Source organism: Rhipicephalus microplus, unplaced genomic scaffold, assembly GCF_043290135.1.
Source record: "Rhipicephalus microplus isolate Deutch F79 unplaced genomic scaffold, USDA_Rmic scaffold_13, whole genome shotgun sequence".
Lineage (NCBI taxonomy): Eukaryota > Metazoa > Arthropoda > Arachnida > Ixodida > Ixodidae > Rhipicephalus > Rhipicephalus microplus.
The window spans coordinates 30,236,733-30,260,927 of NW_027464586.1; the positions used below are offsets into that span (position 1 = coordinate 30,236,733).

The window sequence follows — 24,195 nt, forward strand, 5'->3', positions numbered from 1 at the left end:
TGCTGCTGGGCTGCGTTAATCAGTCGCGTGATCTGGGAGCGAAGTGCTTTCCTTTTCTTCGTTATCACTTCTTTGCTCATATTGATGCGGTTAACAATGACTCCTTACTTGTCAATCGTTCGTTCTGATGCTTGTACTGTCCACCGTGGTCTCGTCGCTCGATCTAGGTCGATCCTCTGCTCCTCCGCCGTTTTCTTCTCTGCTGCTCCGTGGCAGGTTGACCTTTCTTGCCGGCGAGAAGGTAGTTTCCTGGTCACGGCACTATTATTAAGACGATCGAGACCAGGGACTGCTTCGAACAAATATGGTTTATTGGAAGAAGTGAAGTAGCGCGCGCTCGCTCCAGGCAGCAGTCTTCTTTCTTCTTCTTCTGGCGTTTGATGATGATATTTTATAGTAGCTATAGCTTCGGCACGGCTCTGGCTGCTCAGGCATTGGTTGAAACACTGTTATAGTAATACTAAATTATCTGCATACACCTTCGTCATACGTCCATTACTCGAGTACAGAGAGAGAGAGAAACGTCTTTATTCACAAAAGTATGGAGAAGGAGGGCGTGGGAGGAACCCCTAGTCCGGGGTACCTAGGATGACTCCAGCGACGAGTCGGGCCCGCTGTATCAGAGCTCGGAGGACCTCGGTCCAACGCGGAGAGCATGATCCTACAACTCCTCGTCACGTAAAAGGTGAAGAAAAGCAGATAACAGAGGAAAAATGTTCGCAGTGCACTCGATCGAGACATGGAAGGTCGTGGGCGAGTTTCCACAGCCGGGGCAACGGTCTGCATAGCACTGCCGGTAGAATTTATGAAGTGATACTAGATTATGAAATGTTTTATTCTGTAGCTGGCGTAACACCACTGCCTCCTCTCGCGAGAAAGATGGCGATGGGGCGCTCAGAGAGCGACGGACGTTCTTGTAGTGATGAACAATGTCTTTGTAAGTGAGAAGAGGATCCCCCAACTTCGAAATGGTCGCCTCCCGTTGCCGGACCGCCCGGAGGGAAATTTCGCGGGTAACAGCGTTCATTGCCCAGCAGACAGGAGTGACCAGGAGTCCGGAGTAAGTAGACGCGAAAAGTACTACTGCTTGACTCAATTAGCGGAATTTGATTCAGAATTTGGTGGGCCGCTCTTGGTGAGAAGGTCCTGATGGGAAGGCCCGAAATGCCTGTTGCGAGTCTGTCAATATGTAGACCTCACTGTGAACACGTATAGCGTATCGTATCACTAGAGTGACTCCCAGAATTTCGCCGTGAGCGGCATGTTTGCCACGCAATGCAGCTGAGTCTTGCACGAAATCGGTGCCATTTAACACTACCAAGGTGTAACCTTCGCGAGTTCGGGCAGTGTTCGTGTGAAGAGTTTGTGGTTCCGGGATGTCTTCGAGCATCGTACGCGGGATATGCGCTGGCCCTTGCCATGCTGGAGGTGCATGTTACGTGGTAAGAGTGAACAGTTAGTATTTTCAGTATCGCAGGCGATAAGTGCGTGGGGCGGGTTAACTCTCAAGTCGTGGAACGGGATATCCGAGGCGTGAGAGAATATTGCGGCCACTAGGAGTGAGTAGGATGCGTTGGCGCTGACTGACCCAATCTGCCTCAAGTAGCTCGCTTAGTGTGTTGTGTGTCCCCAACTTAAAAAGAAGACGTGTGAAAGTGTAGTTCAGAACGCCGTGGGTTAGCTTTGTCACTTCACGGATCATGGCGTCTATGCGTAGTTGTTGCGATTGGGTCAACCGCTGGAAGGGCAAGTGATATGTCAGCCGGCTGATCATGCAGGCCTCCACCAAGCGCAGCAGGTCTTCTTCTTTAAGCCCTGAGCACCGATTTGAAACCCACCAAGTAATGCACAGTGTTTGGTCAACTTGTCCAGATAAAAGGCCAACGGTGTAGTTAGCTTTGCCATCCGCTTGAACATGTAGTCTAAGGATGCGGGTACGAGGGGAATGTGGTATGGGTATGCCTTCCACGTGCACAATAATTGGGGGAGGAAGGCTACTGCTTCGAGAGCGACTGACGATGAGCCCTGATTTTTGAGGAGCACATTGCAAGCCTCCTTTTTAGTGTACTCAAGGACAGTATCCACTGCTTTCTGCAGCGGTTTTTGGGTGGCTCTATCAGAGCCCCCTGTCGACCAGATGGTGATGTCCTCCGCATAAATAGCATGCACGACATCGGGGATCTGGTCGAGCAAGCGGGTGAGCCCTGCCAGTTCGATATGAAATATTGTAGGGGAAAGAATGAAGCCCTGTGGTGTCCCACGTCCTGTAAGGTGGATCGTACCAGACCGATGCGGTCTCATTCCCACAGCGGCCATACGACCACGAAGAAATGAGCTGATGAAGTTATACATTCGAGTTCCACAATGCGACTCAGATAGATTGCGGAGGTTAAGGTCGTGTTCAACATGATCGAAGGCTCCTTTCGAATCTAAAGCATTGAGTGCTCTCGTTTGGGCGCGAAAAGAAGGCCCTAGGACTTCCTCCTGTAGCTGTAACAGTACATTTTTGGCGCAGATATGAGCTCGGTATCCGAATTGAAAGTGTGCAAAGAAGGATTGCTGTTCTAAAATAGGCTGCAGACGTCGCAAGAGTACATGCCCCATCAGCTTGCCAATGCAGGAGGTTTGGGATAACCGACGTAGGTTTTGAACCTGAACTGGTTGGCCCGGCTTGGGAATCAACGAAATATCGGCGTATCGCCATGCTTGGGAAAGCGTACCTTGGCGCCAGTATTCATTGATTATACTGGTGAGGTGGGTGATATCTCCATCAATTAGGTTGCGGAGTGTGGTGAACCGAATGTGGTCCGCTTCGGCGCCGTGTTACAGTGTAAATCTTGTAACACTACCCGTACTTCCTCAACCGTGATATCTGCATCCAACAATTCATTCCTCTCGCCTACGTGCAGATAGTCAGGGTAGTGTAGTGTTGGGCCTGTCGGAATGAAATGTTTTTCAAGCTCACTGAGAAGTCTCGAGGGGTCATCCCGATACTCGTGTATTAGGATGTGTAACTGTTGAAATGGTCTTGTTTGCGACGTTGTGGGCTCTGTGAGGGATCGACAAATCAACCATGTTTTTGTGGTGCCCAATGTTCCTGAAAGCCGGTTGCAGAATCCTCGGCTGTTATTTCTGGTGAGGGTCGCTGCGTATTCTCGAGATTCCCGCTTGATTTGATTCATTCTTTTTCTCAGCTTACGCTTCAGACGTTAACGTTTCCATCAGCGTGTCAGTCCACTCTGCGCATCCCAAAGATGGAGCAAATGTGGGGCAATATCTGGCGTTTCGGTCGTAGTACATATTGTGCACGTGGTGGCTTCTATATATTGAGTAAGAGAGTCAAGCCACTGCCCGTAACCTTGACCCTCAGCGGTTCCCGGTGACGTTCCTTCAATTTGACCCAGTCTGCAATGTGTAAACGCCGCTCAGTTCTCGTGGCGTCATTAGGTGGTAGAGTGGTCGCCACAGCATAGTGGTCGCTGACAAGGTGCTGATCTAGAGGACCACGCGCTACCACCAGGCTTGTATTGCGTACAAAGGTAAGGTACTGTACGAAACTGTACGAAACTGTACGTGGAGCATTAAAATCCCCGCATACCACACGAACCCGTCCAAAACTCCACAATTCCGTGAAAATGCGGTGAAAGCAATGCGTACGCGAACGGTGGGAACTGTACACGTTTAGTAAAAACAAGCTTTCACTGTTTGAGATTTGCGTAAATATTTCGATATTTAGGTAAGGGATGTCACTACTAGTGGTATGCACGCGACGTGTGACATGTTTCGAAACTAGTGCTCCCACAAGAGGAGAGGCACCCAAGAGCGTGTCGTAGCCTGATAAAGAAGGCAGACAATTTGGTTCATCAAAGAGGATAACATCAGGAGCGTCAGTGGATGCGGATACGTACTGCTGCCGGGATTTCCGCTTTTGACGGAATCCCCTGCAGTTCCATTGCTACACCAGTAGTCGTGGCGTGCCACGCGACGCCACCTTCATCGCGGGACGAAACGGAAGGGCGTGTGTAATGGTGTGACCGCTGTGCCCTCCCATTGGATGTTGACAGCCGAGAGATCGAATCAAATTTAGTCTCGGCAGTTGGCACGGTGGTGGTACGCGCGAGCGTGCGTTCTTCACATGACTGGACGTGCTCCACCATCTGAGGATTTCCATGCGGCGTTCTATTCTGTCGAGCACAGCCTGCATACTGGTGCCAATTTATGCTGCCAGCACGTCCATTTGGCTTTGCAGGCATTCACAACGCGCCTCCATGTCTCGAAGTAGGCGTGCTATTACCGCGAGAGGGACGAGGATTTAGTAATTGGGGTGCGCGTACTGGGGAGTGCTTGGCGGGATGGAGCAAGCTGTGCGGGACCCTCTATCTGACCCATCTTCTGAGGAGCCACCTTGGTTGCGTTCCGTTCCGGGGCCCACTGCTGCTTGAAAAAAGCGTGTACCTCCTTGTCAAGAGGTTTGCACTGCAAAGCCCTCTTGTAGGGTTGTTGCGTAGATGGGCAAGGAGCGCGAGTTTGCAATGGACGCCATGATTCCTCGCAGGAGTGGGAGCGGGACTTGAGCTGAGTCCAGGATTGGGAGCGCGTCGGGGACTTAGAGTGGTTCTTTGACTTGTGACGCGATTTGTATCGGCTCTTGGAGCACGACTCTTCTGCCTTCGTCGGGGTGTGTGAATGACGGGTTTCAGCTGTCTTGTTTGACACGGTATGTTCACTGGAGGGTTAGAGTTCACGCGGTTCATTTTCGAGGGCTTTCCGCACCCATGCCTTGTTGAGTGTCTGCCTCTCACGCCGACGGCAGTTTGGATCCGTCGTAGGGTGAGATGTGTCACAGAAATTGCAGTGGGAAGTGCACGGATGTGGCAGGGTGGGCTTGTCAGTGCCGCACGTCGGGCATATGACAAAGTCTGGTGGTAAAACTCAACCTTCTACCCACTCCCTCTGTTCCCTTGAGCAGAGCTTACCCAGCTGCGATGCGGCTGTTGCCATAGAAGAGAGCGGGAAGTTGGTTGCATGATGTCCGTCTTGTCTGGTCGAGGCTGCTGCGGCATGTTCAGGGATCGAGACCAGCGCCTTTCGATACGTTGCAACAAGACGACTTTATGTACAGGAACCTATGTCCAAATTTACAAGACTCTTCTTGGTGAGAACTGTTGCATGTTGCTTCAGCAGAGGCGATAGTGCAGAGCACTCTTTGCTGCGACCAGAACGACCGAGAGAACTCGGGAGCCAGGTTTTAATCTCTCGGTTGCCCCTCCCAATTTTCCTCACCGCCAACCAAAGCAATTCAGTCCGTTTATTGAACAGACTAAACACACTTGTTGCGATGCTCTCCTCTCACTCTGTTATTCAAGCACTTGACCTCCCGGTCCGCGAAAGAGGGACGGAAGGACCGGGCTACACAAGACGTTTTGTGAACTGTGCAAACGCACGCGATGGTGGCACAGTTCGGCTGCAGGCCCATGTCATTACTGTGGGATGACCACGCTGTCCAGCGTGACAGCCGTCCCGCGGACTCTAATCCAGATGAATGGGTGTCGATACACCGCATGTTCTCATGTCGCCCGCCGGCACTCCGCTGACCAATGACCACCTAGCTGTTTGTTAAAAGCGGTCATAGACCGTGGTCTTTTTACCAGAACGGCGTTCTTACGCCCGAATTATCGCCTCCCGAGGATCGACTTTTTGGTAGCGTGCCATTTTGCGACAAAGAAGACTAACCCCCCTGGCATGCGACGCCAGACCTTACACGCTCTTTCCAAGATTCACGCAAGTGCTCAAATGCAGCTACGTGAATACCCACAACATAAAGGAATGGCACTGAACATCCCCAACCCTGTGGCAGCACTTCGCAGTTCCTTGAACGCCAGAGGCATTTCTGAAACGCGTGCAATATTCTCTCTGCCTAAAACTTGGAACCCCACCAACCGAGCGCCACCACAAAGCAACCAAAAAACAAAAGAAAAAAGAAAAACGACACAAGGTCACAGTGTACACAAGTACAATCGTACAACTCATGCATGCTTCTAGTCATACACATACACAAAAAACACTTCACTGAAGCACACATACCCTTCTGCACATCGTGTGGTTCAAGTGAAACACCGGATACGATAACTCCTGCATGCTTACACACACACCAGAAAAAATTACACTTTACTGAGACACACACCAATTTCTACGCATGTTGCTGTTCAAGTGTCTCCAGGTTTGCGCACGTCATTCTTGACTAATGGAGTGTCCACCACGTGCCTAGTCCTCTAGTGTCTCAACGGCTCCTGAGGCACCGCTGCCATTTTCCGAGTGACCATTAGGTGCCTTCGACAGTGTGCATGCGCCGGCAACATTAGTGGGTTGCTGATACAGACCATGGTCATCAGTGCACTGAAGGGCCAGAAAGTGAACGCTCCCGAGTTCCAGCTGACTGAAAAGGAATCACAGTATTGAGTTGGAGGAAACCCGTGTCGTGCAAACGTGATCGACGCCTGAGCGTCGCTCTTTGCCCGCCGTGATCAGTAAACCTCAGAGATGACCATGAACAAGCTCACTACGAGCCAATATGGCTTTTCGGGATCTACTCTTGTCAATGGCGCTGCCTCACACAGTGTGGTGCCGTGGTGCTGAGACGCTCCCTCCGCCCACGCAATTTTGTCAGCTATCCGCTCACCCGTTAGCTCAGAAAACCGCCGAGCTACCTCCGCGTAATTCAGCCCGTAGCTTAGGTAGTGTCCACACCATCTCTGAAAATCTATCAGCTTCGTCCCTAGGGTTGGCACACTCAACCCCTTGACTACCGCAAGCTCCTCACCATCAGACGCCCGACAAGGGGAACCTGCAACACACCCTAAGTAGCTCTCCAAATTAAACTCCTAGCAACACTGTTACCACTCGAGAAGTCTCCCCAGTTCCCCCATTACAATTCAAACAGGACGCGAGCTCTTTCTAGTTAATCTCTCTTCTTCGGGAACTTTTGTTTGTCGCACCGAAGTTGCATCGGGTTGGCCATTGAATGGTACCCCGTTCTCACTAAATATCTCGCTCTCCCGCAAGAGAGCCCCATTCTCACTAATCTCGCGGACTTGGTCATGGTCTCGCTTTTGGGCATCGGCCGACTTATCAGAGACCGACCAAGTACCCACAGCTCACGCTGCTGCCGACCGCCGTTCATACTCAGCAACGCTTGATTCCACGGCTTGCTCGAACAATACGCCAACTGACCAAACTTTTGGGCAACAAAGGCGCAATTCACTCACGTCTCCCAGCTATTGAGGCTCCGCCGGCCTCTGTGCCACGCACAAACGCTCGCGTTGTCGCTCAACAATTCCTTTCACTTCCGCGCCCTCGCTGGCTATCTGCGCTTTTACCTCGGCATGCTCCTTTTCGCGGAACTCCTCGGGCGCGTCTGTATCTTTCCTGCCCGCCGATTGCGATCCATCAGGTGACGCGCGGCTGCCCTGGGGTTTGTCGTCGTCCCCGCTCCCTACGACAACATGGGTGATCCTACCCTTATATTCGCGGTTTTTCCATGGCTTTCAGGGCTCTCGGCTTCTAACTGCCGCGCTTAGCCCGTGTTCAACGGGCCACTTTTCGGCGTCATCGGTGTGCCGCCTGTCTCCTCCGGGCCTTCCAATAGGCTCTCGGAAGCGCACTCATCTTTAGGTGATTTCCACGTTTTTTCAGACAGCAGGCAATCCGCTCGTGCTGTCAGTTGGTCAGTTAACGCGCCAAGCATAGAAATCGTCCCCTTTAGGTTAGCGCTAACGCCACTTTCGCTAAACATCGTCAACAGAACCACGGCGAGCTTCTCCTTCACTGTATCACCGAACTCATATGTTAAGCTAATTGTGCTTTGCGGCTTCACTACCTCCGGTGGGAACGCGCCCTCGCGCAACACAGTGATCTCCGCCCCCGTGTCCAAAACCGCTCCGATAGGCCTATATCGAGTGGCATGGCGATAAGGTCACTGTGCGCTACCACCGGTTCTCCCATCGAAACATGCGCCACTAAGCTCTTGCTCTCAGCGCCCGGAACCTGCCCAGTCGGCTGTTTCTGGCGCTGAGGGCAATTTCATTTTCGGTGCCCTGCAATGCCGCAACTGTAGCGTGCCCTGGACTTACGTTTTCCTTCTCTGTCTAGACTTTCTCCGGTACTGCTACTTTTCGCTGTATCATTCTGAGCTCTAGCTTTGCTCGCGCCTTGCGATTTCACTGCCTTTTGATTCGCCTGTCTTGTAGCGCTGTTAACACCCTGCGCTTCCTCAAACGTTCACAGTAACGCGGATATCTCGGAGGCGCTCATCCACTTTCTCTCTTCTTGGAGTGTCACATACCGCACGGCTTCATGCGACAAATTCTTTAATTGGTCGGCAACCAAAAGCTTGACCAGGCCCTCGAATGCCGACACCCCCTTTGCTTGAAGGTAAAAGCGTAGGAGGCTCTTTAAACGTGTCGGAAGAGGTCTCCACCCTTTGTTCGCACGCTTCCATGACCCGAACAATATTCTTAGATAGTCCCTTGCCAAAATTTTGAGCTCGTTCAGCGTCGTTTGCTTGATTACCTGGTAATCTTCGTGCTCTGTTGGGCTTAGTCGCGTGGACAAAACGGGGACTCTCTCTGCTACCAACGGAAAAACCAACCGTCTCCAAAACTTTATGGTACCTCGTATGCTTCTAGGGCACTCTCCACAGACTCAAACCACATTGGTGCTTCAGCCTCTGTTGGAAATTTGGGTACTACCCCTGTCAGAACTTTCGAGTTGCGTCTCAGTTCGCTACATGGATTCCGCCTGCCGATCTCACGTCCATTCCACCGAGAGGTTCCGCCCATCATCTGCGACAGTCTCTCCATCTCCAACCGCAACTCCTGCAGTCTACGCTCCGGTGGGTGATTTCCAAAACGGTCATCGCTCTGGCTCTGCCGCGCAACCCCTCTCCCGGGTTTGTAGCATCGCTCTCGTCTCCCTACTCCCGACTTATGGCCTGCGCTCGCCTGTCCGGGCTTAAGGGGGCAAACCTCGAGTCCATAGGACACCTTAAAACTCCAAAAAAGGCAGCGGCACCCCTGATATGTAAGAGCACCAGAGGACTCAGCACTTGTGACGCTGCTGCTCACTGTCCGCTCGCCTTGCCCGCCGTCAGACACTCGACATCGCTTGATGTCGCCAGAGTTCTCGCCATACCGATGAATTGAAAGTGACAGTTGCTGGACTGCTGACTTCCTATGGTTGATGGTTGCCACACTGCAGCCTTTTCAGCTCGGAGGCTCTCTTTCCGTTGGAACAGCCGAATTCTTTGTTTTCGTCTTCCTTGTCCGCTGTATAATCAAGCGACATGATGCGTAACGAAAAAGCACGATCGCCCATTCCAATAAGGGTGGCGGCACACATGCAACTCGAACCATTGCCGCGCAATGTGAAACAACAATTCCATATGGGCCGACACAAGACACGCGCTGATTATTATATACGGCGGTACGAAAATCGTGATGTCCTCTATGTTGACGCTGCGGTAGGCCCACTTGAAGGCATGGCCACGGCTGCTGCCATGACAGAAAATGGGTGCATTAGTATTTCTGCGTCTGTTAAAACGGCACGCCCCGACGTGGCTGAGGGGGTTGCACTAGCCCTAGCAGTGGTGCATACGGCCGCAGATTCTACCATTACAGAAATGTGCACTGATTTCCTGAGCACTTATCGATATTTCCGTCAAGGCATGGCACCAAAGACATTCTCACGCATACCGAGCAACATTCCCTCACTTCTCTATCCGGTGACTATCACGTGGCTGCCTGAACAAGGGTGTATCTCCGGAAATGAGCGCATTCTGGCAAATGTCCGAGGTCTTTTCATACGGACACCGGGGGCTCGCTCACCCGAACCCGTGAGAAAACCACAAGAGGGAATCCGCACCTATCATGAGATTACGAGGTATTACCGAATGGCAGACGATATTTCCCAGCCCACACTTCTCCCTCACGCCTGATCAGAGTTCAGTTTGGCGCCAGCTGCAAACAATAGCATTTATTTCTCCCTATCTGGCAAACCTATTTTACCCCACTCTTCACCAACCATACTGCACCACTTGCGGGGCATCCCGGGCAGATCGTTTCCACTGCTTATGGAACTGCCCAAAGGCCGTGGCGGTATACCCTATCCCTAATCCTTCCCTTTCCTCGTGGGAGGCCGCTCTTCGGGTCACTGGCTCGGACGACCAGTTGTGGCTGGTGCACCAGGCCTGCCTAGAGATGTCGGCCAGGATGCTCTCTGAAGTCTAGGGGCCCAACCGCATTTACTTTGATTTCTTTTCAAATAAAGTTGTATCCTCCTCTCTCTTAACAAAATCACTACTACAGTCTCGAAGCTTCTTCCAGCAGGCGTGGTTTTCGCTGATAATTATTACAATAAAACGGGATGACAACAAAACGTGACCACCTGTGTAAAAAAGCGTCCTCCGGATGATTTAACAGAATATGAGAGTACAATAATATTGCCAGATTGCCCTAGTAATAAATTACGATACAACAATAACAAGAGCTAAATGCTCTGTTTCGGTTCGTTAACGGGCATCGAATGACTTGTGGTGCACGACATACGGACGCCTTCAGGTTGAAATCGGCGCCATGTAGAGTTTGTGATGGCCCATTGGGGACAACTTCGTAGTTGAGTGGGTCGAGACGTCTAACTACCCTGTATAGCCCGAAGTACCGTCGCTGAAGTTTTTCATTGAGTCCACGTCGGCGTATCCGCGTTTATACAGAAACACCTTCACTGGGTTGGTAAAGATTGTAACGGTGGCAGTCGGTCATCTGTCGATTCCTGATGTGGAGGTGGGCGAGTTATTGGGCTTTTTGGGGCACTGAAGGTACTCTCTCACATCGAGGTTTTCTTCGCCGGTGACGTTGGGGAACATAGCATCGACCGTTCTTATCGCGGTCCTTCCATAGACCAACTTGTATGGCGTCATCTGCGTCGTTTCTTGTACAGCGGTATTGTATGCGAAGGTTACGTAAGGAAGGGAGACCTCCCGCTTCTTGTGTTTGACTTCAATGTACATGGTCAACATGTCGGCGATGGCCTTATTTAGACGCTCGGTCAGCCCATTTGTTTTTAGGTTATACGTGGTTGTACGACTGTGCCTTATCTGGCTGTATCTCAGTATTTCCTGAGTCAGCTCATCAGTAAACGCCATAACTATGTCAGTGATGGGAACCTCTGTGGCGCCATGTTGATGTTCACAACGAAAACACGCACGAACTAAGAAAACACGCACGAACTATGGCAAGCAGGCTATTGATTATAAGATCATACAATTGCTAAACCTTCACGAATCGAATATAGACTTTACTCTGAAAACTAAACAATTTAAATGTCATCATAAATCCTTTCTTCTTTTGACTAAAGACATAGTAGATCCATAGGCTTTTATATTTAGGAATACTTGTATACTGAGTTGATTTTTTTTCTTACTGTGAACAATGATACTTAAACAGAATCGTTTGATACCAAAATTGTTTCCTGTTTATGTAAAACATATTCTGAATGCATATCATGTAGAAATAAGCTATGTAACTAAATAAGATATGTATAATGTCACTTATTTGTATATGTATTTTACTGATGTGTGAATATGTGTAATATGGCACTGATGCAGACTGTATCAGGAGGTCAAGACCTCGTCAGGCTATTTAGCCTTTAGTCTTTGCCTCCCGCAGGGAAGTTTTTGTATTTTTTTTTCTTTCCTGCAAATAAACTTTGAAACTTTGAAACTTTGAAGAACTTGGCTACCTCCGAGGCACTCCCTTTGGGCAAGGCTCTTGTTTCGGCGTAGTGGGTGCGGTAGTCAGTAGCTGCGACGATCCACTTATTTCCGCAAGTCGACGTCAGAAACGTCCCCAGGAGGTCCATCCCTACCTGCGGGAAGGGTCGCTTGGGAGGGCCGATTGGCTGGAGGAAGCCAGCTGGTCATGTGGGCGGTGTCTTCTGTCGTTGACGGTCTCGACATGTCTTTACCTTAACGAGTGACGTCGGTGGTAGGACGCGGCTAGTATTACCTTTCTTGTGTCCGCGTGAGCGTGTGGGAAACACTTAAATGTCTTGTTGTCGGATCATCGTGCAGGGTCTAGAGAAGTTCTGTTCGCGGAGCTCCAGGCCCCACAAGAAGGTACTTGGCTCGAATTCACAAGGAGTTCTTCTTTTGAAGAAGGCCTTTTCGCAGCAAAAACAACGTATAGGCCCGTTTGAATACCTTCGAAACAACAGAGGTCATGCCCTTGAGGTATTCGATTAGGCCCCTAAGTTGCGGGTTGACTCACTGTCATTCAGCGAAGTCGTCGGCAGTTATTGTACCCAAGAATCGGAGTCCTCATTCAGGTCGTCAGGCGCCGGTGGGTCGACGTTGGCACGAGACAGGCAGCCGGCGTCGGAGTGCTTTCTGCCGGACTTTCAATCGACGTTCCAATGTCTTTATCTTGAAGTCTCAAACTTCATCATGAGATGGTCTTTCACTGTAGCTAGCCAACACATGGCATAGTGGTCGCTCATAATTTTTAAGGGGCAGCCCTAGAGGTAAGGGTGGCTCTTCGACTTAGCCTGCATAATGGCAGTGCACTTAATCCTTTTGAGGAATGATTGGCTTCTACCTTCGATAGCGACCTGCTGGCATAACTAAGCACCATGTCGAGTCAGCCAGTCCTCTGCACAAGAACGGCACCGAGTTCTACACTGCTTGCGTCGGTGTGTATTTCTGTCTTGGCGAATTCACTGTAATTAATAGAGGCTTTTGTAGGCGTCCTTTTAGTTCTTCAAATGCCTCCTCCTGCGGCCTTTCCCACTTGAATTCCACTTCGGTCCTAGTAAGGTAAATGAGTGGCTCGGAAATACAAGGAAAGTTTTTCACGAACTGCCTGTAAGAGGCGCACATGCCAAAACATCGGCGGACTGCCTTCTTTTCGGTGGGTGGCAGGAAGTCGGAGATCGCGTCTGTTTTCCGCAGGTCGGGATCAACTCCAAGCGTGCTAAGCACGTGCCCAATGAACAAAAGCTTCTCCTACGCGAATCGGCACTTTTCTGGCTTCAGGGTTAGGCCGAAGGTCTTCATAGCCTAATGCACTGCTTTAAGGCACCGGAGATACCCGTCGAAGCTTGAGGAAAACACGACGACGTCGTACAAGTATACAAGGCAAGTCTACCGCTTGAATCCTGCAAGTACTGTATCCATAACACGCCGAAACGTCGCAGACGCCGAGCAAAGACCGAACGGCATGACGTTGAACTCGATGAGGCCGTCGGGTCTTCTAAAGGCAGTCTTCTCTCGGTGTCTGGCGGGGAAACTGCGACAGCGTGGCTTTTTGACGTGGACGTCGAGGGGGAGCGTAGCGTTGGACTGCTGGAGCGTAGCTCATTGCTTATGGCGGTGGCTGTGGAAGTTCAGGAGTGCTGAGCGATCGCTGGATTTTTTTCCCGAATGATGTCGGCAACGGAGTTCTCTTGCGGTTGTGATGATGATAGTAGCTTCCGTAGTTTCTCCCGTACGATCACTTGCATCGTCTCGTGCAGGTCATTGGTGCTCAGCATGTTCTCGATGCTCGCGAACGTGCTCAGTTACGTCGTTTCAAAGATATCCCAGCTTCGTAACGTGGACTCCCTGTTCTCGAGCCACGTCTTCATTGCAATTTGTAGATAATTGTAGACGTGGCGCAGTTTTTACTCGGGGTCCCATCTGTGCAAGGCAGTGACTCGGTAGTACGTCCCCAGCTAGCTTTCCGGATTTTCCACTGATGATGCGCGGAATGTTGGTGGCTCTTTGCGCTTTCTGGTGACGATTGGTGCAGGTGGCATGGCGATGGGTCATTGTACCTGCAGTTAAAGCCATGGTCTTGGTTTGCCTGGTGTTCTCAGGTAGAGGCCTGAACTCTGGCCGCATTGCCCCGCCGCGGTGGTCCAGTGGCTCAGGTACTCGGCTGCTGACCCGCGAATCGCGGGTTTGAATCCCGGCTGCAACGGCTGCATTCCCGATGGAGGCGGAAATGTTGTAGGCCCGTGTGCTCAGATTTGGGTGCATGTTAAACAACCCCAGGTGGTCGAAATTTTCGGAGCCCTCCACAACGGCGTCTCTCATAATTATATGGTGGTTTCGGGACGTTAAACCCCAAATATCAATCAATCAACCAATCAATAAATCAATCGAACTCTGGCCGCAGACTTTGTTGCCCGCGACTTGTTCGCTACATGGGGTTGCCATCGATGTCTTCACAATTAGCGCTGGGCTTGACGGGAGGTCGGGTACATGAAGGGAGCAGCACCTCCACCAGATGTCACGGGTCATGACGCGGATGAAGGCAGCACCCTGGATATTCCAAATAGGTTGTTTATTCAGCCGCACTTTTGTCCACGTAAAAGAAAAGACAGAGTACGGCAATACACTGGCACTGATAGCAGCGAACAGATTGTCGGTCATCGAACTGACAAGCGGTGAAGCGCGTCTCCATGTATATACGTGTCGTCGAGTATTCTAGTGTTATCGCTGGCGGCCGCATAGGCTCAAGAATAATCTGTATTATTCGCTAAGTAGGCGTAATGTTTCATTTTGATTTCAGTTTATTTTCAACATCAAGATACAGTGATGTTGTGGGCAGTGAAAAAAAAGCCGCTAAATGGGCCCAAAAGCCTCCTAACAAAATGATCTATTACAGTTCCGAAGATTCTCGAACACTGCAGGCGCTGTTTGTTCTGAAACAGGGTGCTAACACCCTGTTTCAAAATGAAACAGGGTGCTAACAAATCTTGAGGAAAACACGTGGCAATATAACGCATTTGAATACCAGACTCTAATGAGACTTTTCAGGTGATGCAGAAAAATTCTCAGTCATGAAAATCTCCCAAGGTAGGGAATTCCAGTCGTATCTGTTCTGAAAAAATAAATGTGTTTGTAAACGTCACTTTCAGTAAATATGTGTGCCATAGATCAATCATACTTAACGACGAGTTATCCTAGCAGTTGCTTGTTCGACCCAACAAGGTACAATGAATCCAACTTTTCCCTACATAATTTTTCATAGAAACGTTAAACGACTCGCGCTTCTTTTTTTCTTTCTAACAGAGAAATATTCTGTCATCGCATTAACGTACTTGATGAGCCGAGCGTTCGATACTTTTTCAAATCAAATCAGATAGCGTTACGTTGCACGTTTTCAAGAAGCAAAATATGTTTTATTGTAAAATTGTCCCATAGGGCTGCAGCATAGTCTAGCTTAGATAGAACACAAGATTTATAAGCCAGAACATTTTTTCTAGAAGGCACTTCCTTTAACTGTCTGTAAAGAAACATAATTTACGAAGGTTTTTTCTGCAAACATCTACTGTATGTTGTGTCGACGTAAGGTTGCTGCTCAGAGTAACGCCTCAACATTGATGTTGACCTATTTGTTACACCCAACTAACGTGAATATTGTAGGACTACATGACGGAATCGTTCTTTATTGTAACACGTTACAGAACAGCATTCTCACAATTCAGCACGATGTCGCACTTACAACAGCAATCATCGACGGCCATAAGAGCAGTCTACAATACATTGTAATCGACTGCAAAGAATATTTTTTTGAACAAAACACAATCGTTAGCGAATAATTCAATGTTTTTATATACTCGGCATGACATCAATGAAGTAATTCACATTCATTATAGAGAACAGTGGAAGCAGGACATTTTTCTGAAGAATACCAGAGCTAACATGCAGGACTTTTGGCTAATGGTTTTATATCGTACAAAACTGCACACAATCATGAGGTTAGCAGCTATCTACTTGCCAATAAACCATAAAAGCCCCATTTTTCGCAGTGTATTGAGGTTTTCATGGGGAGCTTTATCGAAAGCCTTGCATAATTCTAAAAATAGCACACCTACTTGTCCTGCCACATTCAAAACATTCAAAGAACCATGCACATTTAGTACGGTTGCGGACCGGGGTCTCACCGACGTGTCCCCCCGCTGACGTGGGTTGCTGGGACATCAGCGTTGCCTCGGACCCGGACTCCTGCGGTGGAATGGTGCAACCTATTTATTTATTTATTTATTTATTTATTTATTTATTTGTTGTGCCCTCAGGGCCTGAGGGCATTACATAGGGGAGTGGAGATATACATAACAAAAGCAATGTAAAACAGCCAAAAAAAAACTCACAGCAGATAAGTATGTGAAATAACGTAGGCATAAATGACAACAATCTATAAGGAAAAACGTATACTAGCAATAATAACCTTATATATACACACATATATACTACATATATACAAGCACATATACACATATATACAAACATTTGGAGAAGAATAATAGTTTTACGAAACACACTTTTATCAGTTATATAAGCGATATCATGGGGAAGATCATTCCAAATGACACAAGTTCTGGGTATGAAAGAGTAATGAAACATTTGGTTTGACATGATGGAACTGCAACTTTATTGCTGTGATCAATTCGAGCTGATATGTATGATGACCTTGTTAATAATTTTTGTTTCAGATAGCTGTTGTAATAAAATTTGTGAAAAAGACATAATGAAGCTACTGACCTGCGACGAGAAAGAGGAGGGAGTGACAAACTTAATTTCATAGCGGTTACGCTGCTTGTTCGGGGATAGTTGGAGAGTATAAAACGGCAGGCACGGTTCTGCGCAGCTTCTAAATTGGAAATGAGCGATTTAATGCCAGGGCTCCAGACAGATGCAGAATACTCTGATTTTGAGTGAACCAGCGTTCTATAAAGTAATAGTTTTATTGAACTGGATGAATGAGAAAAGTTTCTGCGAATATACCGAAGCATGCGGTCGGCGTTATTTATGATATAATGAATATGAGTTTTCCAAGACTTTGGGTGGAGGAAATGGTGCCGACAAGTTTGGAAACAAAAAGCAAACAAGTTTACTTGCACTATTTAGAACTATTTACAGCATAAGAGGTTGGAAGTTTCGCAAACCACATACGTGAACCCATGGTTCAGAGCAATGTCCAGCACTTCGCAGCGTCTTTTTTACCTTTTTCGGGCTCCTCCTGCTTGATCGAAACACCAATCACAAACAATACACCGTCCACCAGGGCATCAGTCACAGATTAGTAGTCGCACGTCCTGACGCAATGCTCCTCCGGTCAGTTTCAGGAAACAGAGAGGAAGTTAGATTCTTCCAGGAACAAGTTGGCGGTTGCGTTGCTGCTGCCGTTTTTTCCTGAAGGGCAGCGAATGAGTAGCGACATTTTATAGCTGAGACACGACCTGCACGGTCGGTCTGCTTCACCGTCTCGCCAAACAAGGCATGTAAGAACATTGGCTCATAGACAGTCGAAGTTGCCACATTCTGATCCTTTCGCTGCTTTGCGCCGTTTGACACTCGTTTCAAGAAAGAAGCACTGGTGTTTCCGTACATGGGAACGCAGCCCGGCTATGCTTCTCATCTCCAACATGACGTCCATGGACGAGTTTTCTGCTGTTAAACGCCAGGAACTCGTTTTTACTTGTCACATTGTCGGGGTGATTGGCGCAAACTTTGACAGCATCTCTGAAAGTCGAGCGCCAGCACAAGCAGGAGCTCTGTCCCCTCCGAACAAACCAAGCCACAAGTGTTGTGGGCGAACCAATATTTATTACTAAGTTTAAACGAAAAGCTCACGCGCAAAACTCTTAGGACTCATCCAGGCTGAGAAACCAAACTTGCTACCAAACACTTTCGCATAAGTTGCACGCAAAAACATCAGACATCAATTTCGATGCATGAAGAGCACCCCTGGATACCTTACAAAAAGCGGCTGAGCGCGTCAGCATTTTCATTCAATTTACCGTTTTTATACCTAATGTCAAAATGATATTGCTGAAGAATGAATCTTACCTCAAAAGGCGACTGTTCTTCGATGTTGTGGTTTGCAACCACGTAAGGAGACCATGGTCTGTCTCAAGGAAACTCCATGGTCTGACAAGAAAACTCCTCTTAAACACAAATATCATGTCCGTAACCAAAGTATCGAATTTGTTAATTCCGTAAAATATTTGGGATTGACCATTAATACGAAACTTAGTTGGGACGCTCACATCGACACCTTTTGCGCCAAGGCCTACAAGAAGCTATGCTTCTTAAGAAGGAAGCTGAGGTCATGTGATTGGAAAGTTAAACTTGCAGCCTATAAAACCCTAGTTCGACCAGTGCTAGAATACGCATCCCTTGCGTGGGACCCATTTTTAAAGGAAGACATAGATAAAGTGGGAAGGATTCAGCGGCTAAGCGCACGGTTCATTTTTTCAGACTTTAGGCGCCTTTCCTCCGTTTCAGAAATGTTAAATAAATGTGAGCTGGAACCACTTGAATGTAGGCGAAGAATTGCAAGGTTAGTCTTCTCTTATAAACTATACAACAATGAATCTGGTTTAAATAAAGAATTGTACATTCTGCCACCTCCTCAGCGCTCAGCAAGGTTAAATCATTCAAAAACTGTAAGACCATATGCTCCTAAAAATAACACATCCAAGTACTTCTTTTTTGTAAGAACCATTGAAGACTGGAATTGACTGCCTTCCGACTGCGTGCACGCTCCGACTTCTTCTAGTTTTGACCTCTGTGTTAGGAACCTTATGTAACCCTCTCCTGCTAGGATGGTGAAAAACTGTCTGCCGTATTCCTTAAATAAATAAAATAAATAAATATTGTAAATTTAGCACTTCTGAGCTAACACTGCAACTGATGAATGGCCTACACAAATCAAGCGCACTCCCTCTCTGAAGAGCAGTACTTGATCTCACGAGAGCCCAATTCCTGGCGTAGGTAGAGCACAGCTTTGCTCGTTACCACTGGCGTCCTGACATAAAACGGCACCTAGGCCCCAATTTCTCGCATAACACTGAACCATCAATTTCTCTGTCGTATTCGGGAGCCTACAAAACCGAATGGCTGATCGGTACTGCCTCCTGGCCTAAAAAAGCTGCTTCCTTCCTTTCATATATAGCTGAGCACTTTCATAAGTTTTGTCCCGCGAAGAGCATCGGTCCAGCGGCTTACGAACGTTGAACGACCTCTAATTTAGCGAGTGCTAAAATTGTCGTAACATTCGTCTTTGTCTACCGCCGTCAATAACCGTCTACTGCTGAGACATTAAGCTCGCAGGCCCTCCCAAAGCCTTTTTCTACGATGTGACCTAATGGTCTACCTAAACGTTTAGGTAAGCTTAAGTATAGGCTGATCTGAACCTCGATTGATTATTCTTCAGAGAAAAACAACAAGAACCCCTAGGAAACAAGCACTGCCTTCTAGCAGGCTTGTTCAGTTAATGTAACCTGCCTCTGCTAACGCCTTGGAGTGAAACCCGGTGGGTTCTCCTGACTGCTTCAATCACTCTAAATTTCTACAGCATTTTATAATACATGCTACTGTTAAAAAAACGTAGAAACTCTTACACTTTGTCTAAATGCTAATCCATACGCTACGTTGTTACACGCTGTGCAAAACAAAAAAATAACCCTAGGTTAAATCACATCGAAAGGACCTCACTATATTTGCATCTGTTTAGGCTAAAACCGTGCATCAGATGGCCCTCGATTTTCATAGTGCGTATTGACAACGCTACCGTGTCGCACCAAGCCTAATAATTTTGCAATATTATTTGGTCTATGCTAACTTTCACTTCCTTCAATTGCTCAATCACGCCATATCCTTATGACAGTGAAGGCATACAAAATTACACTAACTCTATGTAACACCGGCAAAATAACACATTTTTCTGTGTTTTCACCTTGTACACATTTTAGTACTAATGATTAGATAACTTCGATGTTAACTTTCAACCTTAAATTCAGGGCTTTTCCTCCTGAAAATTCACACCACTTCTCGTAACTTATACAAAATAAAACGACTGAAACTTGCATCTCTAATGCAACACTGAGTAACCATAGCTAGCGCGATTGTGTGAGAATTACTCAACGAACCATTCTTATTCTCTCATATAGATTCTTTTGAATGGCGCACATTGGGTCGTGGTCCTGATGGCTTCCGAGCACGCCAGAAGGTACAAAATGTACAAACTCTAAGATGTGTCCATCTGTCCCACCTCATTCGGTGCTTCTACGAGCTTCCTTCAAAAATGTGACAGGGGCGCAAGACGAGAAACAGGCGAGAAACCTTGGGCATCTTTGTGTTCGCCCCCACGCAGTGTGTAGCCATTGTGCTCTTTCGACTTTGACCCTTCGTACAAGGTCGCTTTCCTGAAGTTGCCGAACTGAACTGCTTGTTTTGTTGGGGTGGCGCACCTCTTTTTTCCCCTCTACACCTGATGATGATGTGTATGGCGCTTTGTGGCGCAAGGGCCAATTGATGGCCAAAGAGCGCCATTTCGATGAGTAGAGATGCGGACAAAGATATGTTGCGTGGCTGTATAGGGGCCTTAAAATTCCCCGCGATAATGCGGGTAAAAACATAAGTATGAAGATCATGACAGTGGCGTGATATGCAAAGGAAAAAGGGTGACAAAGCTTTTGTTAATAAAAACATGTAAAAATATTTGGTACTAGCCCAAGTGCCTCATCAGCGCCCTTGTGTCCAAGGGCTGCGAGGCAAGTGCTTTTAAATGTAGTCACTGTAGCAGCAACCTCTCTTGAGGGGTCACGCTACGCATAGCCTGGGCATATTACATGACAAAAACCGACATCTCTTAAAAAAGCTAGCAATGATTTACTTTCCCCTCCCCTCTACACCTGTCGCGCTGCTTGTGCCTCTATAGATGCCACAACTGACGTCTCTTTGAGTGGACTGGTGGCCTACCCTTTCGTTTTTCTCGCGACGGAGAAGACCCTGTCCTAAGCTTACGCAGTGCTGAATGCTTTCGCTTCTTTGTTTTTCCGCGATTCGCGTGCCTCCTTTCTCTCGATGCCATTATCATGTCGGGTCAAGTCAGCTTTGTTACCACTGATGAGATCATTACCTAGGCTTTCTCCGACGACATCGCCGCACTCCTGAAAAATTGCGTTCTTGCTTTCATCGGCCACCACGCTGATCATGTCAACTTTAGACGATCTCAAAACGACCTGTCGAGGCATGAGGAAGGTTTCCTGGTCCTTACCGAGTCCATTAGGGCTGCTGCCATGCCCCCCTTCATCCTCGCAAGGACGATCGTTTGAGACCACCCCGACCTGCAGACTGCGCAAGGCCTCGTGGTCAACATGCTCTACTAGGGTCTCCTCTAGCTTAGTGTATCCTAGAATACATGGGCCCATTTCTGGCGCGATCTTCTTTTCTAGCACTTTATGATTCGCCTCAACTTCCAGCGCTTTGCGACGCGCCTTGCTTTCAGACTCCTGTCTGAGCTGCTCCTCCTTTCTCTAAACACATGTAACGAAGATCTGGAACATCCCTACCTTAACTACCTCATAGTTTATTTATTTATTTATTTATTAGAATACCCTCAGGGCCCGTAGGGCATTACAGAGGGGGTGGGTACAACATATATAACACACAAGAAAAAAAGACAAAATAAAGAAACAAGTATCAGATGCGCAAATCAGGAAGGCAACATAAGTCAACTAAAAAATGTATAAGAATTCAAGCACATACAAGACAAAGATAGATAATGGAAACTGCGTATAGTTACAAGCATTGCTGAGAAATTGCAGTCTTGAATAACAAAGGGTCTGTTATTGATACAACGGAAGAGGGAAGGTGGTTCCAATCGGCGGCTGTTTTCGGTAAGAAGGCTGCTGAAAAGAATTTGGTGCGGCAAAACGGAATTGCAACCTTATGCTGATGATCAATGCGCGATGAGTGGTATGACGGTTGTGAAATGAGGTCTCGCTTCATTGATGGATTGTGAAAAAATATCTTATGGAAAAAATGCAGTCGCGCCAGTTTCCTCCGGACAGCTAAATTGGGTAGGTCAAGGTTAGATTTCATTTCTGATATGCTAGCAGTACGGGAATAATTAGAACAAATGAACCGAACTGAACGGTTCTGAACAGATTTTAACGCGTTAATTAAATTTTGCTGCACGGGATCCCATATAGCGGACGCGTACTCAAGCTTTGGGCGAATTAGTGATGGGTATAATAGAATTTTGAGGGACAGCGGAGCACGAGAAAAGTTGCGGCGTAAGTATCCTAGCGTTCGGTTAGCGTTATTACAGATGTAGGTAACATGCGTGTGCCAAGATAGATTGTTGGTAATGTAAACGCCGAAGTCTTTATATGAAGAGACATGCTGAAGGGGAACGGCGTTAATTCTGTAGGTACAGGGGGGAGAAATAGATCGCCGGGTTATTGACACGCATTTAGATTTGTTAGAGTTGAGAGTCATAAGCCATTTATTGCACCAGGTTGAGACAGTGTTCGTAGTTGTTCGCGTCCTGCAATCTGAGTCGCGCAATAGCATCATCTGCCTCGCAGGGCGGAACTGTGAGTATCCTTTGGCACCATGTGTCTCGCTCAGATGGCAGTTGCTTGCACTTCCGCTAAAACATAATAAAATACAAGCCAATATCCTCTGAATCCGTATATGTCTTCATATGCCTACACATCCAGCACTCTGCCTTGGCGTTGGCACAAGGTACCACATTCTGGGGACTACTTCCCGACCTCTTACGCAACTCAAGTTCTAGTTTATGCACCTTGATTCCGTGTGCCAGTCTTTATCCTTCGCTTTCACGTTCTATCCGACATTCCTCTCTCTCAGATTACCGTCTTTTGTATCACGCTCGCATTCAATGCAACGTTCTCCTTTTTTGCGCTCACGCCTCTCTTCCTGCTCTTTATTTCTTTAACCGATCAGGTCTCATGCTTCGCAGAGCTCCTCTTTATTAGATCCTAAATTATTTTAAGCATACGAGTTTTAGAAGTTCTGCAAACCACAAGCATGGTGGGCGAACCTTCACACCATTGTAATAATGTTAAGCACTTTGCAGAGTTGTTTGAAGCCTTTTCGGGCTCCTTCTGCTTGATTTTATAACCAATCACACACAAGATGGTCCACCCACCAGGGCATCAGTCAGTAACACATGGTCGGCAAAAAGTAGTCGCACCTCCTAACGCAATGCTCCTCCAGTCAGTTTCACTGAACAGAGGAGAAGTGGGATCCTTCTCGGAACAACTTGGCGGCTGGGTTGGTACTGATGCCTTTCCCGTATAAGGCAGCAAAGGATTAGTGACTCTTAATCGCGTAGACAAGACTTGCACGGTTGGTCTGCCTCGCCATCTCGCTAAACAAGCCATGTAGAGATATTGAGACGCGGACAGTCGAGGTTGCCACATTCTATTCCCTTTGTTGCTTTCCGCCTTTCGACGCTCGTTCCCAGAGAAGAGCACTGAGGTTTCCCTACGTGGAAACGCCGCCCGTCTATGCTTCCGATGGCCAGCATGGCGCCCACGGACGAGAGTCACAACAGCACAAGATGAGTGTGCATATTACATTACGCAAATCATAATGATATGTCTCAGAACTGATATGTCTCAGTCGAACTGTTATGTCTCTGTAGTTTACAGCCAGAACAGGTAATAGTAAATGGCTAGTAGTTTGAGACCCACGAACAATCTCCTTGTTTGTGTATACGAAACACCCTAGCTTTAAGGCAATCATCCAGAACCAGACCAGTAGCAATAGACTCACAAAACGAATAAGCTCAGGTAATGATAGGTGTACGGCGTTTCGTCTGAAAAAAAAAACCTTTAGAAAGTCCTTCTGGTCCTACAAATATTATATCATTCAGGCTAAGCAGAATGGTCACAACATAATTACGCCTTTTTAAATGCGAAGCTCCTTAGCGAACCCCGGCGACTTTGCTCATATCTATCTATCTATCTATCTATCTATCTATCTATCTATCTATCTATCTATCTATCTATCTATCTATCTATCTATCTATCTATCTATCTATCTATCTATCTATCTATCTATCTATCTATCTATCTATCTATCTAGCCGCCTATGAATTTTAGCTCTCCTGGCCGTTTCGATAATGGTATCAATACCAAACTTGGTATGACATAACATGACTATATGAAGAACATATCTGACTAGTAATAACATAAAAAACATGACATGAATGTCATGAATCTCATAAATTACAATTCATGGTCCTGCAGCTTTTGCGGTGGTTTCGTTCACATGGCATGTTGCAAAACTGGTATGGTATGACATGATTGCATGGTGAACACAAGCGAAAAGCAATA

General features: G+C 47.6%; 1 protein-coding gene across 3 annotated transcripts in view; it reads left to right on the top strand.

Annotated features, from left to right (window-relative positions):
* Positions 1 to 24,195, top strand: part of Gat (sodium- and chloride-dependent GABA transporter) — an 879,924-nt gene that overhangs the window by 706,995 nt on the left and 148,734 nt on the right. The gene's annotated exons all lie outside the window — the stretch shown is intronic.